Source organism: Austrofundulus limnaeus, unplaced genomic scaffold (assembly GCF_001266775.1).
Source record: "Austrofundulus limnaeus strain Quisiro unplaced genomic scaffold, Austrofundulus_limnaeus-1.0 Scaffold147, whole genome shotgun sequence".
In the NCBI taxonomy this organism is placed as follows: domain Eukaryota; kingdom Metazoa; phylum Chordata; class Actinopteri; order Cyprinodontiformes; family Rivulidae; genus Austrofundulus; species Austrofundulus limnaeus.
In genome coordinates, this window is record NW_013952549.1 from 299,882 (window position 1) to 313,432 (window position 13,551).

A 13,551-nucleotide genomic window follows, 5' to 3' on the forward strand; every position below is an offset into this window, starting at 1 on the left:
AGATGTGGCAGTGGAAGGTGTCAAAGCAGTTTGGAGAGAAAAACAAAGTAAAGAACAAAAAAAAAAGATTAATCATTTATTAAATTAGTCATCGATTATTTTAATAATTGATTATTCGTCGATTAATCGTGGCAGCCCTAATCACCATATATATGTATTAGCTCATCGCTACACATTCTTCTCTCGTCACTGAGGTCCTCCATCCACATGACAGAGAGAACGCAAAAATGACTCAGCCTGCAACTGAAAATATGGATTTTAGCTTGTTAGTTTGTCACGCTACCGCTGAGCTAATACATATAAGGCAATATAGCGTCGGCGCTAGCGCAAAGGCTAACAGCCTACAGTATTTTTACAGTCTTTATTTTACAGTTAAAAGATATGTTTATCAAATAATGTCTAATGTTACAACTAATCAGGGATCCCTTTAAGTATTTAACTGTAAAATTATTCATGTCTGATTTTATTAAAGCATTTCCTATTTTTTTTATTGCAATACAACAGTGGTTGAGATGGCTCAGCAAATTAAACAAGCTGTGAGTGGCGTCACCTTGAACTACAGCTTGAGGGCTGTACGGAAGCTTGTCTGAGCCGGCTTCATGCCTAAAACTCTTCACTCTGCACAGTAAGAGCAACTTAGACGGATACATACATGCTATGATGAATTAACCCGAAGGGCCTACAATTAGGAGGACGAAGTGTTTGCTTGCTATGCCGTGGGGTTGAGCAGTGTTTATCTGCATTCTTCGACGTGGACTTTAATGAGAATCACAGGTTGCTCGAGTAAAAGAATAGCTGAAACCTGGGGTGAGTAATTCAGACATCAACCATGAAATAAATATGAAAAAACTAACTCAAGAGACAAAAAGGACTTTAATCTTTATTCTGCTAAAGACCTCTAAGTGGGCCTGTCCACAAAGACATACAGACGGGGGTCTTAGGCTCCTGCAAAGACAGCTATCAAGTCAATGTAAAATATGATGTCTCTGGGGACAACCATTTACTGGAGCAAAAAGGCCAGAATAAGGAGGACAGTTAACAGTTTGAGGCTTAGCAGCTGGTAGATCCTGCCTGAAAATTTACTGCTGAAAAGCACAAGTTGTTTTATAGGTGAATAAAAAATAAAGCTGTGACAGAAAAAGCACAGTTCAAACCTATCAGGCTGCATCAGCTGCTAAGTAACAGCCCAGCTGCTACTGCTATCTCATGGAGAACAAACTGTGCGTTTGTGTGAAGCCCAAGGAATAATCATTTGAATTTGAAGATCCCACTACATCCCCACTTTAGGAAGCGCAGTGACACAATAATCCTGCATATTGCCATGTTGACACTCAGAAGTTTCCAGCCACATGACTCTGTTGGAAATGACTGAACTTTAAAACTGAAAACCTGTGAGTGTTGTTGATATATGCCTGCGTCTTAGATAATGTCACTGTCGGTCAACGCGAACAGACGGAAAGGTAAGATTTCTGTTAGGCAAACGTGTTCCAGGGTCAGCAGACTACCAACACAACAACCTCACTGACCTGACCTCATGAGTTACTGACCTACTGACCTCTAAAACAAAAGGAAAGAAATTTAACAGTGAGTCTTTAATGTAATGCAATGGGAAATCCCTAAAGCAAATGAAGGTAAGCTACCTAATATGTCAAACACAACTTTTACCAGTGGCTTTGCTGTTAATCTTTCAAGTGCTGCAGTGTTGTGCTTTTAAACAAGGAATGCCTGCTTGAAAGTCCAGGTAAAAAACTAGTGGTTTTTAGTTGTCGTGTTTTTTTTTTTTAATTAATTAATTGATTTTTTTTTTTTTTTGCCAAAGAACTCAGGATAAGGTTGCCTATTTTGTTAATACCACATGTCAAACTAAAGGCCCATGGGCCAAATTTGTCGCACCACTGCATTTTATGTGGCCTGTGAGAGCTTCTAAGATGTATTAATTAAAATAAGCAACTTAAAAAAAATAATAAAAAAATAAAAACACGTTACATACAAAAAAATACAAATCAAATAAAATGAAAGGAAGCAGCAGAAGAAGAAAAAAATATTTAAAGCCAGTACTGACTATTAACTACATCTCCCAAAATGCACAGTGGTTATTTTACCTGCAAAATGACAGGGTTCAAAAATAGCCAGCAGTCGGCGAAATTTGGGTAAAATCTCCATTTCACTGTATTTTTGTTGGCTACTTTTGCTGCAAACCAGTTGAACTGGCAAGTGGAATTTCCCACTTACAAAATCAGAAATTTAAACTGGAATGCCAATCCAGTGAGAACTCACTGTCAGAAAATGGGAGAGTTACAAATTCAAGAATACAACTACTTACCACAACTCAACAGTGTAACGTATTATTTATTTCATATTTAGTCGGTCATACACGTAGTATTTTTCAGTGTTTATAAAAGGACTTGTTAAATCAGTGTTGATGCAGGAAATACCATGTAGAGCTCAGTTATTGTTTGTTAGCGGTGCTCAGTCATAGCAATGAGACGAGGAATGTGACATTTTGTGTTTACTTGAAGGTAAACTAGCTAATTACAAMTGGCCCTTTGAGGACAAACATGTGGCACTCAGTGGCTTATACCGATTATTATTTTTTTACCGTTATTCAAGATAGTGTTCAGTTGAAAGTGCATCAAAAGTATATACACTAGGCATGGGCCGAATACCGGTTTCATTTGAAAAAGTCACGGTTTCAAAACCACTAAAATTGAAAACATTTTTCCTCTGGTCTGTGCCACTGCAGACTTTCCCGCCGCGTACTCCCGCAGAGCTGCCTGTCGGCACTCGCAGCTCTGCGGGGGTTGTGTGATGGTGGCTGAAGAACAGAGTTCCCCAAACTTTTTCCCTGTCTAAAAGATTAAATCCATATGAAAATACTTAGGATGCCGTAAAGACGGCGGCAATGTGGACCATGGAGGCAACACATCTAACATGATCGCAGATCCAGGTAAAGTTTATGCTATCTTGAAATGAACGAGCTAATGTTAGCATCAGATTGTGAAACACATCACTGTGTTGCTGTGGCTTAATGCGCTGATCACAACTTGTCTGCAAAACTGTTTGAGCTGTTGGATTGTGTATTTGATAAGTTTTAAGTGAAAGGTGATCAAACTAAATGCCTCCTTTAGCCGAGTAGCTCGTTAGCTGAACATGCATTTCATGAACACGCATTCATAGTTGTGATTTCTTGTTTCTGTGTGCATATAATTATATAATCTTTACGTCAAAAACCCCTTTGTCATTTAAAACACAATAACAACTCCCAACGTGATACATTACATCAATAAAAAGACTTGTCATGCAATTTACACTGATTTGTCTTAAATAATAAAGCAATAGAAAAGCAGTTATCTTACTAGATGTAAACTTTATCAGAATAACAATTGCATTAGATGCTAAAAATCAATAAAATACAGWTGCACAAAGGTAAATACAATTTCAGCATAACACCTCTGAGATCTAAAAACAGCTTCCAAAGATAACAGAATTTTTAGAGCTGTAATTATAATACTGTCACCGCAAAACCGTGATATTTTTGCCCAAGGTTATCATGCTGTCATAATTTCATACCATCCCATGCCTTATATACGCAAGCGCCTGCTGAGAAACCTCATCCTCAAACAGTTAACAGCGTGCCATTAACATTGAATTACACACATCTAGAGCTGGGCGATATGATCAAAATTTTATATCACGGTATTTTCAACATTTTCACCGGTTTCACGTAGGCCTGTCGCGATAGTCAATAAATCAATTAATTGCATAATAACTTTTTTTGAGGTCGGTAAAAAAAAGACGGCGATAAGTTTCATTTTCCTGCTTGTTTGTTTACTTCGGCTCTCTCCCTCTCTGTGCTCCCGCAACACAGGAGCTCCGCTGACCCCTCCCCTCCTGTTTTCTTAGTGTGGGAGGAGTCAACTCTCGCTTTAGCGTGAGAGCTCGTTCCTAAAGAAACGCTTCAAAGCAGAACGCGGCTGCAGAAGTGTCGGAGAACTAGAACCTGGATTTCGCTGCGGAGGGAGGGAGGGAGAGAGAGACGGAGTGAGACAGAGTGAGAGAGAGAGAGAGAAAGAGAGAGACAGAGAGAGAGACAGAGAGAGAAGGAGGAGAAGGGGTGGGGGCTGAAACTCCCCCAGACCCGCGACAAAGTCGTCAAGACTTTACCTGTAGCTCCCAAAAATAACAGGAAACTTAAACGCAGCATCTGTGTTTTAACAAAACACCCAAAAAAACCAGTGGCTGTCCCAACAACTCATGAGGAAAACTCTGAACTGTCTGATTTCCTCCCCCGCAGCGCTCTGACTGTCCCCTCCTCACACACACACACACACACACACACAGACACGTTTGTTCTTCTATCCTCATGGGGACTTTGCATTGACTTTCATTCATTTACCAGTATTTTCTATTACCATTTGACCCTAAACCTAGCCTACACTTCACATGGGATGTGAACTGGGCTTATGTCCCCATAAGAAACAGTGGGTCCTCACCAGGCTGTGTAGTTTGCTTCATCTCTAAAGAGAGGCTGTTCTTTAATATTGTTTATTTACTGTCTTAGTTGTGTGTGGTGTTTAATTTACATTTTGTTGTTCTTTGTTGTTTTTTTTTATTCAAGTGCATTTTTTTGTTAGAGACTGAGAGTCCACTTTGTTAAACATTCTTTTAAAAATGAAAGTTTATTGATTTATTACACTTACACATTACGCTTTTATAATTATTAGTTGTAAAACGGTCACCAGGCAATATTATCGTTTATCGCAATAAATTTTGAGACAATTAATCGCCCAGCAAAATTTGTTATCGTGACAGGCCTAGTTTCACGGTATTTGACGGTATTTTTCTTTTCATCACAGCTCAGCTGATAATAAAATGTACAAACCCTGCTCATACATGTCAACTTGTACAGATTGTCCGTAAGTTATAAGGATTTTACGTCATTTTGCAGGTATACGGGCGTATAGAGCAATCTCACGGATCTTTTCAAGTCCTACGGATTTTTTCAAAACCTGATTTTCAAATTTATCTAACATGTCAGAGCCTGTAGGATGATAAAAAACAATAAACAACATAAGACAGCCATTTTTTAACCTGTTCTGCCGCTAGAAATAAGTTTTGAACTTTTTCCGCTCTCCTCTCCTCCCGCTGCTCAGCGGGCACTTTCATGTCCTCAGCCGACAGCCGACTAACTCCACTACGAAATACTTCCTGCAGGCTTTTCACAATAGAACCACGTTAAGTCTCCAACAGCATAACGTCTCCATATTAACTAATCGCATTAAATCTAACYGTGCACATCACTGAAGAGGTGTTTACTACATTCAGCGACGGCGAAAACGGGATGTTTTTTTAAACGTCAGTCAATATAATCAGCGGAATCGCCACCCGCTGCTGCAACTAGCTGCTCCAAACATTAGCATGCTAACTCACATAGCGGTGCAGCAAGGAAAAATGTCCCCCGGGAAACAACAGTTCACTGGCGGCCGCGACGAAACGTTCCGCTATTTAAACCGGAATGTCTGGTATTCAGAAAATTCATATCATTACAAAAATAAAAACCRGTATTCGGTACAAAACGGTATACCGCCCAGCACTACACACATCTGTCCTTTTAAGGACTTACTGCAGTCCTGACCTGCTGTAAAGTGTGTGTAAGTTTGATATCAGCAGGAACCACAGCTCTGCAGATGAGTCAACCACAGCAACAAATCTGTGGGCCAAACCTGAAAGCTGGGAAACATTCAGTCACTCGTGACGCAGCAGGAGTCCCTGCTGTAGGACTTCCTTCTTTCTATCCTTTCATCTTGTGTCTTTTCCAAACTCATGAAGGAAGGAATTTATTTTTCCCTCCGCGAGGCAGTCAGCAAAGGGTCAAAGTGACCCGGCCTCACCTTTTCCTGTATAAATCCACAGTTTTCTACAACAGGAAGTTATTAATCCCCTTAGAAAAAAACTGTCCTTATGATTTTTTTTATATGAACTGTATTTTCTTTCCTTTAAACATGACTTTGATTGAAAAAAGAACTGAGAAAGTATACTGAACTTACACCAACCTGGTAAAAACACCCAAATCAAGTTTTATAACAACACAAGTATGCATTACAATACAGTATAATAGGTTATTGGTCTCATAACAAACCAAAGTGCAGCTATCTCCTGACTCATCCACCAAGCAAACATCCTCCTCCTCTGCTCTACATCCTGATCACACAGGAGAAAACACAAAAACCATAACAGACGGTGCACATCCCAGTGAGCGTCTGCCTGCCCAGGCGCAGGATTGTGAGATGCTCTACGTTGAGCAATGTAGCTGCTTCGAGGAGGCGAAATGGATTTAAGGGAAATGTTAGGAAGAGAACGGTTAAATAGCGCCAATCAATAAAACAGATGTACAATCACTGAATTCAGACAGAACAAGAGAAACGCCTGTCAGGTCAAGACCTTCCCGCTCCATTTAGCCACTGAGTGACTTTATGCTGGGGGTTAATGCATGGGCCTAATCGGGGTCAGCAGGAGCAATATGTGTTTTAAGTGCTGCAGCCAAAGTGCCATCAATCAAGAAAACCAAAAGCTGACAAATAAAAGCGTGCATCACTCAGGGCCAAGCTGGGAGGACAATTTGAATAGCATCAGCTTCTGCGTCATGAACCAGATCTGCACACAGTTCAGGTGTTGGGTTGTATTTTACCACAAAGGGATTTGCACAAAAACAACCCAAAACAAATGTAGTTTTTGACATTACACCCTTGCTTTCATTATTTGATGTATTTAAGCATCACTGAAGATGTCAATATAGAAATGCTTTATCTTAGTCTTTGTCAGTGACCTAATCAGAGAGACAGTACCTTTAAATAAACACGAACATGATCAAATTCACATCACTGATAACATTTATTGAATTACATCCAATGAATCAGACACTTTGGAATAAGTCATGCTATTCGAGATATTTGCATAAAATGCATAATGTATAAAAAAGAAGAGTTAATAAGGTAATAAAACAAGAGTTTCCCAGTTTTTCACAACTTTTAAGTCAGTCTTCAAGGGTAAATTGTGAGCTATTGTAGCTGTGTTAAGAGGAATAAGATGTTGTCAAACCTCAAAAAATGTATTGCACAACAATAAATGAATACCAAGTTRTTTCACCATGGCATTTTTGTATTATTAAATGTTCGTGTGGTCAGAACTGCTATTATAACAATGCTTGTGGTTTGCTTCATTTTGCAACAGATGTGGATATTTCCTTACGAGATTCCACAGAGTCCTACTGAAAGAAACTGGCTAACAACCAGGGCTGCACTAACAGAACGATGAGCATGTGTAATGCAGTTTATTTTTTATGTCTGATTTATCACACAGGACGGTGCAGTTAAATCGTTAGCAGCTCTATTAAAACCACCGGAGCGTGTAACCTCCAGACGTGCAAAGGTAACACATTCCGTGGATCGGGCTCAGCGAGCAAGAAGACATCGGGAGAAAATGTGTCCCCATACCTCAGAGTTTCTTTTCTTGTTCATAATCCACTCGTAAATGACCAGGAATAATCCATTTTGCGTGTAGGAGTTGTTTTCACAGTAAAATCCAGAATAAAAAATATAAACTAATGAGTTGTTAAGGCATGCTCTGGGAGGAAAGCACAGGACAGAAGAGCAGAGGTAGAAGGCGCAACTTGAAACTGACACAGAAGGGTGATACCAAAAAGACCATTTAGAGGGGGGGGGGGCGGTTCAAATCTGATTGCTGACAAACGTAACAGAACATAGAAAAATGCAAACGTGACTTGAATTATATTGACTAAAACAAACAATGAAGAGATACATTCAYCTTATATTTTACTTAAGTCTGCATTTGTTTGTCAAAGCAAAATATCAAACCCCCGTTTTGTTACATTTTGAAGTGGCCCATCGTCTTTTCACTTAGTTTAATCCGATTGGTTTCCTCCAACATGACGCAGCAGGTCTGTTGCCTTCAAAACTGTCGGAATTTTCAAATCAGCCATGAACAGCAAGGAGTGTATTGGAGATGTTAGCATGAAACAATAAATTCGTATTTACTCTGAAGTATTCCTCACTCCATGTTGCGTGACTGTGTACCATAAATAATAAWTGACTTTACTTTTATTGATAAGTCTAGATAGGTTGTTTTTATCAACTGAGAACCCYAAAGACAGCATAATAAACAAATAAAAATAATGAACCTCTTATCTAAAACTGATTAAAATAAAATAAAATGCATTTGTGTTTGTGGATTTTAAGTATTTCTTCTATCATGATATGATGCAACAATACAATACTTTATTGTAACAAAATTACATATTTAATATTTATATTCACTTAATAACTGTATAGTCTTTCACCTATAATTTTGTCACAATTGTATGTTTTTTATTGTTGTTTGAAGTTTTTAATATGTGGAATTTATCCTGTGTGCTTCTATTTGCTGATACACTAGAATTTCCCCACCAAAGGACAAAAAATATTTTATTTTATTCAATCCTTTTCCAAAATAAATAACTGTGTACAATGTTTGTAATTAAAGTGGGGTTTTTGAACCTATATTTTTATGTTGAGATGTTTTTTGTGAAAGCTCCTTATGAAAAGTAAATATCTTTTTAAGCTCCAGTGAAATAAAAATATCATAATGTTACTGTCGCTGAAAAACAGCAACATCCTTAGGCCGGTAAATCTCATTGTCTCTAGCTCCACGAGGACATTGTACGAGGTCTCCGATCAGAACAAGCTGCCCTAGTTGGATTTGCACAGATTTGCTAATTAAACAAACCACAGGAGGATGCAGAGTAGCAAACAGGTCTGCTTGTGTGAGAACGAGCGGGAGACGAAGGAAGAAGCGTAAAGCTGCAGCAACGACCGAAACAAACAGGCTCAAGATTCGAAGTTGAAGGCTAAATGACGTTTGTCTGGATCATAATACATCAGAGAGAGTTTCACCACATTATGAAACTGCCTCTTATTGTGCTGAGCTCCTTGATCCCGCCACRCCTCTGTTCACAGAGGTTTGTCATGAGGATCAGTGGATGCTGACTGAAACCAACAAACAAAAGGCTTGTCTGCCAAAGGTGAGGCGGGTTGCACATTCTTAAACWGCACAAAGACAATTCACATGATGTCATCTCAATTTTTTCCAAGCCATCTGTCATATCAAATACACATGACCACATTTTTATTTAATGATGCTAAAAACAGGTATAAACGGGTACTTACTGCACTGAGTAAAGACAAACACAAGCTCTACGTTCAAATATGTGTTCCTCAGGCTGGGATTCTTCTCTTTTATCTTTTCCTTCTTTTTCCACCTCTCTGTCTGCCTCTCCTCCTGCCCCCCCTCCTCTTCTCATCACACCAAGATGCTGCCTGGACCGGCGCTCATTGTCATGGCAACCAGGAAGGGGGGCAGCGTCATGTGACCGGATCTTCTTGGGTGCCGATTGGCCAGATCCAACGAAGTAAAGAGGGAGAAACGAGGGAGGGGAAGCTGTCAAACGCCCACCGGCTCACAGACTGGAGGAACCCTCAGTGAGGTCGCCTGCAAACACACAGACACAAAGGATGTCCTCTTAAGGTGGAGTTGCCCTGAGGTGCAACAACTGACTGACTTGTGCTTTTTTTTTTTTACGGGACTGTTAGCTCTGGGTTGAGTCTTTCCTCTCATCTGCAGAGCTGGTTCCCAGCCTGCCAGAGTCCAGCACGCAGAAATAACCCAAGACACATGAGAATACCCATACAAGGCTGGTTAAACCTGCTGATCTATCACTCGTCCACCTCCTAAATGGGCGGCAGGTCGCTATTTATAGAAACCAAACAGAAGCATAACTGCTGTGCGTTAGTAAGGACAGGAGGAACCGTAATGAAAAACATATTTGCCGTGCACTGTCTGCATTTTAACAATGATAAATAAAAAAAGAGACGAAAATCATTGAGTTCAAGGTTTCATTGAGCCTCTGAGTGAAAGGAGAAAAAAGACTTTCTGACTTGAATGAGTCAATAAAGTTTTTTTTAAGTGTTTTGAATTCCATTTGAAGGAAACTGGGTCTCTGTCAATTTCATGCTCACTTTCAGTGATAACATGAATAATTGTGGTGCAAGTTTTTGTACAACACTCTGGGATCAGAGAGTTTCTAAATGCAATAAAAAATGTTTTTTTTTTCCTTCTGACAGATTGTTGTTGGCTTTTATGAAACATTACAATTTGGTTTATGTTGAAATAATAATTAAAAATTCCAATGCAGAACCCACAAAGCCCTTCAATTTAGAGGTCATYCAAAATCTTCAGTTTTCTTAAATGACTCAATCAACTTTTATCCCCTGAGTAAATTAAATTATACTCATTACTTTTATTTTTTTATAGACTCGTTGTTCAGAACCTCCTGATTTTTCACCTGGTAAAACAAAATCTGGAGCATTTCACTGTGTAAGTTCTCAATGAAAACTTATTTTCTGTGTTTATGTGATCCAGGTTTGTGCACAGATTGCAGAAGTCGGTTTTATAGATTTGATTACAGAACTAACGCAACAGAAAATAAATAATGTTTAACTTCGCTCTAACCCTCACTGCTGTACACGTCTCTGTTTCCCCCTTTTATGTGATCATGAATTAAACAGTTGAAAGAGATGATGAGAGCAGGGACGCTAATAGGCGATCGCATCATTTTCATGGCTCGCCATCAGGCTTCAGATACAGTACGGGCCAGTGAGCATCGCGCTGCCAGGGGGAGGGGTGTAACAACAGTTGTGATGGACCCTCCTAAAACAGAAATAAATAAATAATGTGAATAAATTTTTTAGGGGTCAAGAAAGTAAAAAAATATACTTGAAAACCTGCTTTGTGTAAATAATTTAAAGAACAAATGCCTTTAAATTGTTTATTTTAAAGTTACAAATGAAGTTGATCAAAGAAAAGGTGAAGCATCATAACTAAAAAAGTTCAATTCTAAAGGAAAATTCTTATATCAGAAGCAGAGTTGTAAAGTAACTAAGTACAAATACTTTGCTACTGTACTTAAGTAGAAATTTTGGTTATCTGTACTTTACTTAAGTAATTATTTTTCATCGTGCTTTTTACTTTTATTTCTTACAATTTTACACAGTTATCTGTACTTTCTACTCCTTATATTTTTTAGAAAGGTAAGAAGTATAAAGTCATTTCTCCTATTTTGTTTTAGCTTGTTAGTGTTAAAATAATACTTTCCTAAAAATTTGTGCATCCAGGATAAAGTGAACTTAATTGTAGTTGTATGAGAAGTATAAAAGTATACCATTCTGATACTGTATTAGTTTGTACACAATCCATCACAGCTGCACGTTTTAAAAAWATATATTTTTTTGGAGAGGTCACCTCCCAATAAATGCATTTTGGAAAATCTAACCGCTCATTTTTACTCAATACTTTTATTTTTAATACTTAAGTATATGTTATGTCAGAAAATTACTTTTGATAAGTACAAAAAAATTAGATACTTTAAGACTTTTACTCAAGTAATATTCTTAGAGGAGACTTTAACTTTTACCAACGTAATTTTGTGATAATACACTTGTACTTTTACTCAAGTATCACTTTGAGGTACTTTATACCAGTGTTTCCCAAAGTTGGAGTCGGGACCCAAAGTGGGGTCCCGAAACATCAAGGTGGGGTCCTGAAAAGATTTTCTGAATTAATGACATTTCTGCCTTAGTTGTTACAAAGGAGTGAGTTTAGTATATTTAAAATGGATAAATGTAGTATAAAAATATTTTTTACTATGTTCATGTTTTGTTGACCTGATACAAATGTTTATCATCCAAATACAGTTGTGGGCACAGGTCTCTGCTACTGTTATTTTGTGGGTCAAAAGCTGAAAAGTTTGGGAACCACTGCACTTTGGTTCCCAAAGCTGGTCTTGGGACCCAATTATGGGTCATGAAGCACCTTGGATAATCTACAGAAATCAATTTAAAGGGTAATAAAATAATTGCTGATGTAATATTTTCCCTACAATTATTATAAAAACACAAAATAAGTAAAAAAAATAAGTATTTATATTTGTGTATAGACTGTTTATATTGTCAAAAAGCCTGTGTTTTTAGGGTTATTAACAAAGTTCGTGTACTCAGACCAGTAATATTTGGGGTCACAAGTTTTTGCCATGGATACTTTGTGGGTCAGAAGATAAAAAGTTTGGGAACCACTGCTTTATACTACACTGATCAGAGGAAATGTTCCACACGTTTTTGTATTCAGAAATAAAGGATTATATTTACATGTCTTATCTTATATAAAACCTAAATATTCCAAAAAGTATAAAACTAATTTTCTAGTTAACTCTCCATGAGTTTAAGAGAATTTGTCCTGCTTGAATCCTTATATGAACACAATATGAGCCTCTYAGTTCAGACAAATGACACAGAAAAAAAAAAGAATTCCATCAGTATTTTGGGGAATGTGAATCCTGCCAGGGCTGCGACTAGAACATCTAATTTCCTCCAGAACTGAGAGTGCTAACCCTGTGCAAACACCACGTAGCTCAGCTCCTGAGCCTGATGGGTAAATCAGGAGAAATGAACAGAGAGTGAGGTGGGGGGCAGGGGGTGACCCAGCAGAGGGATYGAGTCGGTGAACAAATGTTTCCCAGGAAAACTACACCCTGAGTGGAGGAGAGAGGGGAGAAAAAAGGAAGAAATAACAAAAAGGCCGCTTTCAGGAAGACTGACTGTGGCTGTGGTCAGTCTGAGCTCGTCTAAATTTAACCGTGYGTGTTTGGGAGACCTCAGAGCCGTGTGAGGATCTGGAGCTGCAGCAGTGGTCAGGGCGCGGCTACGAGTTCAACCCGTTTTTTCACCGAGCCGGACATTTACTGTGTCCGTGAGCTGCTAAAATGGTGGGTTATAAAATCCGCACTTCCAGACAGTTAAAGGGGTCAGACGTCATGACCGTGGCCTTTTGTCCTTCGTCCCTCACAGACCCCGAGCAGCACGTATTTAAAGGTTAAACATGGCCGCCAGTGTCAAGGCTCTGAGTGGTAAAAGTTTCATGCAGGATGTCTACATCAGGAACAACATTCTTCATGCTTAACAGAAAAGACTGACCGCAGCTTCAAATTCTCTCTTTTTAGCCTTTTCTGGATTTTATTCTGTCTCATACAGGGCAAGAAAATAATTTAGTGTTTATCAAAAAGAAAAAATAAGTAGGTCCTCTGGATGGTTCTTCTTTAGTGAAATGTTTCGTCTCTCCTCCAAGAGACTTCTTCAGTCTGATGAGTTACAGGTGAACTCAGCCTTATAAGCACTGCCTCCACCTGGACAAACAGGTTAGTCACATGCAAAATAGGACCATCGCCTAACAATAGGCTTGATTAGCTCTATTTAGTCACATGCAAAAGAGGGCCATCGCCTAACAATAGGCTTGATTAGCTCTATTGTTCATTGAGGGTCATGTGCTCCATCATCTGACCCGTGTCGTGAACAATAGAACTAATCAAGCCTATTGTTAGGCAATGGCCCTCTTTTGCATGTGACTAACCTGTTTGTCCATGTGGAGGCAGTGCTTATAAGGCTGAGT

General features: G+C 38.8%; 1 protein-coding gene across 14 annotated transcripts in view; it reads right to left on the bottom strand.

Annotated features, from left to right (window-relative positions):
• The window catches only part of mical3a (microtubule associated monooxygenase, calponin and LIM domain containing 3a), a gene marked incomplete in the record, with an annotated part of 99,324 nt that overhangs the window by 71,080 nt on the left and 14,693 nt on the right, over nt 1-13,551 (bottom strand). For all 14 annotated transcript variants that reach the window (XM_014016523.1, XM_014016527.1, XM_014016526.1 and 11 more), the window contains 1 exon segment: nt 9,222-9,543.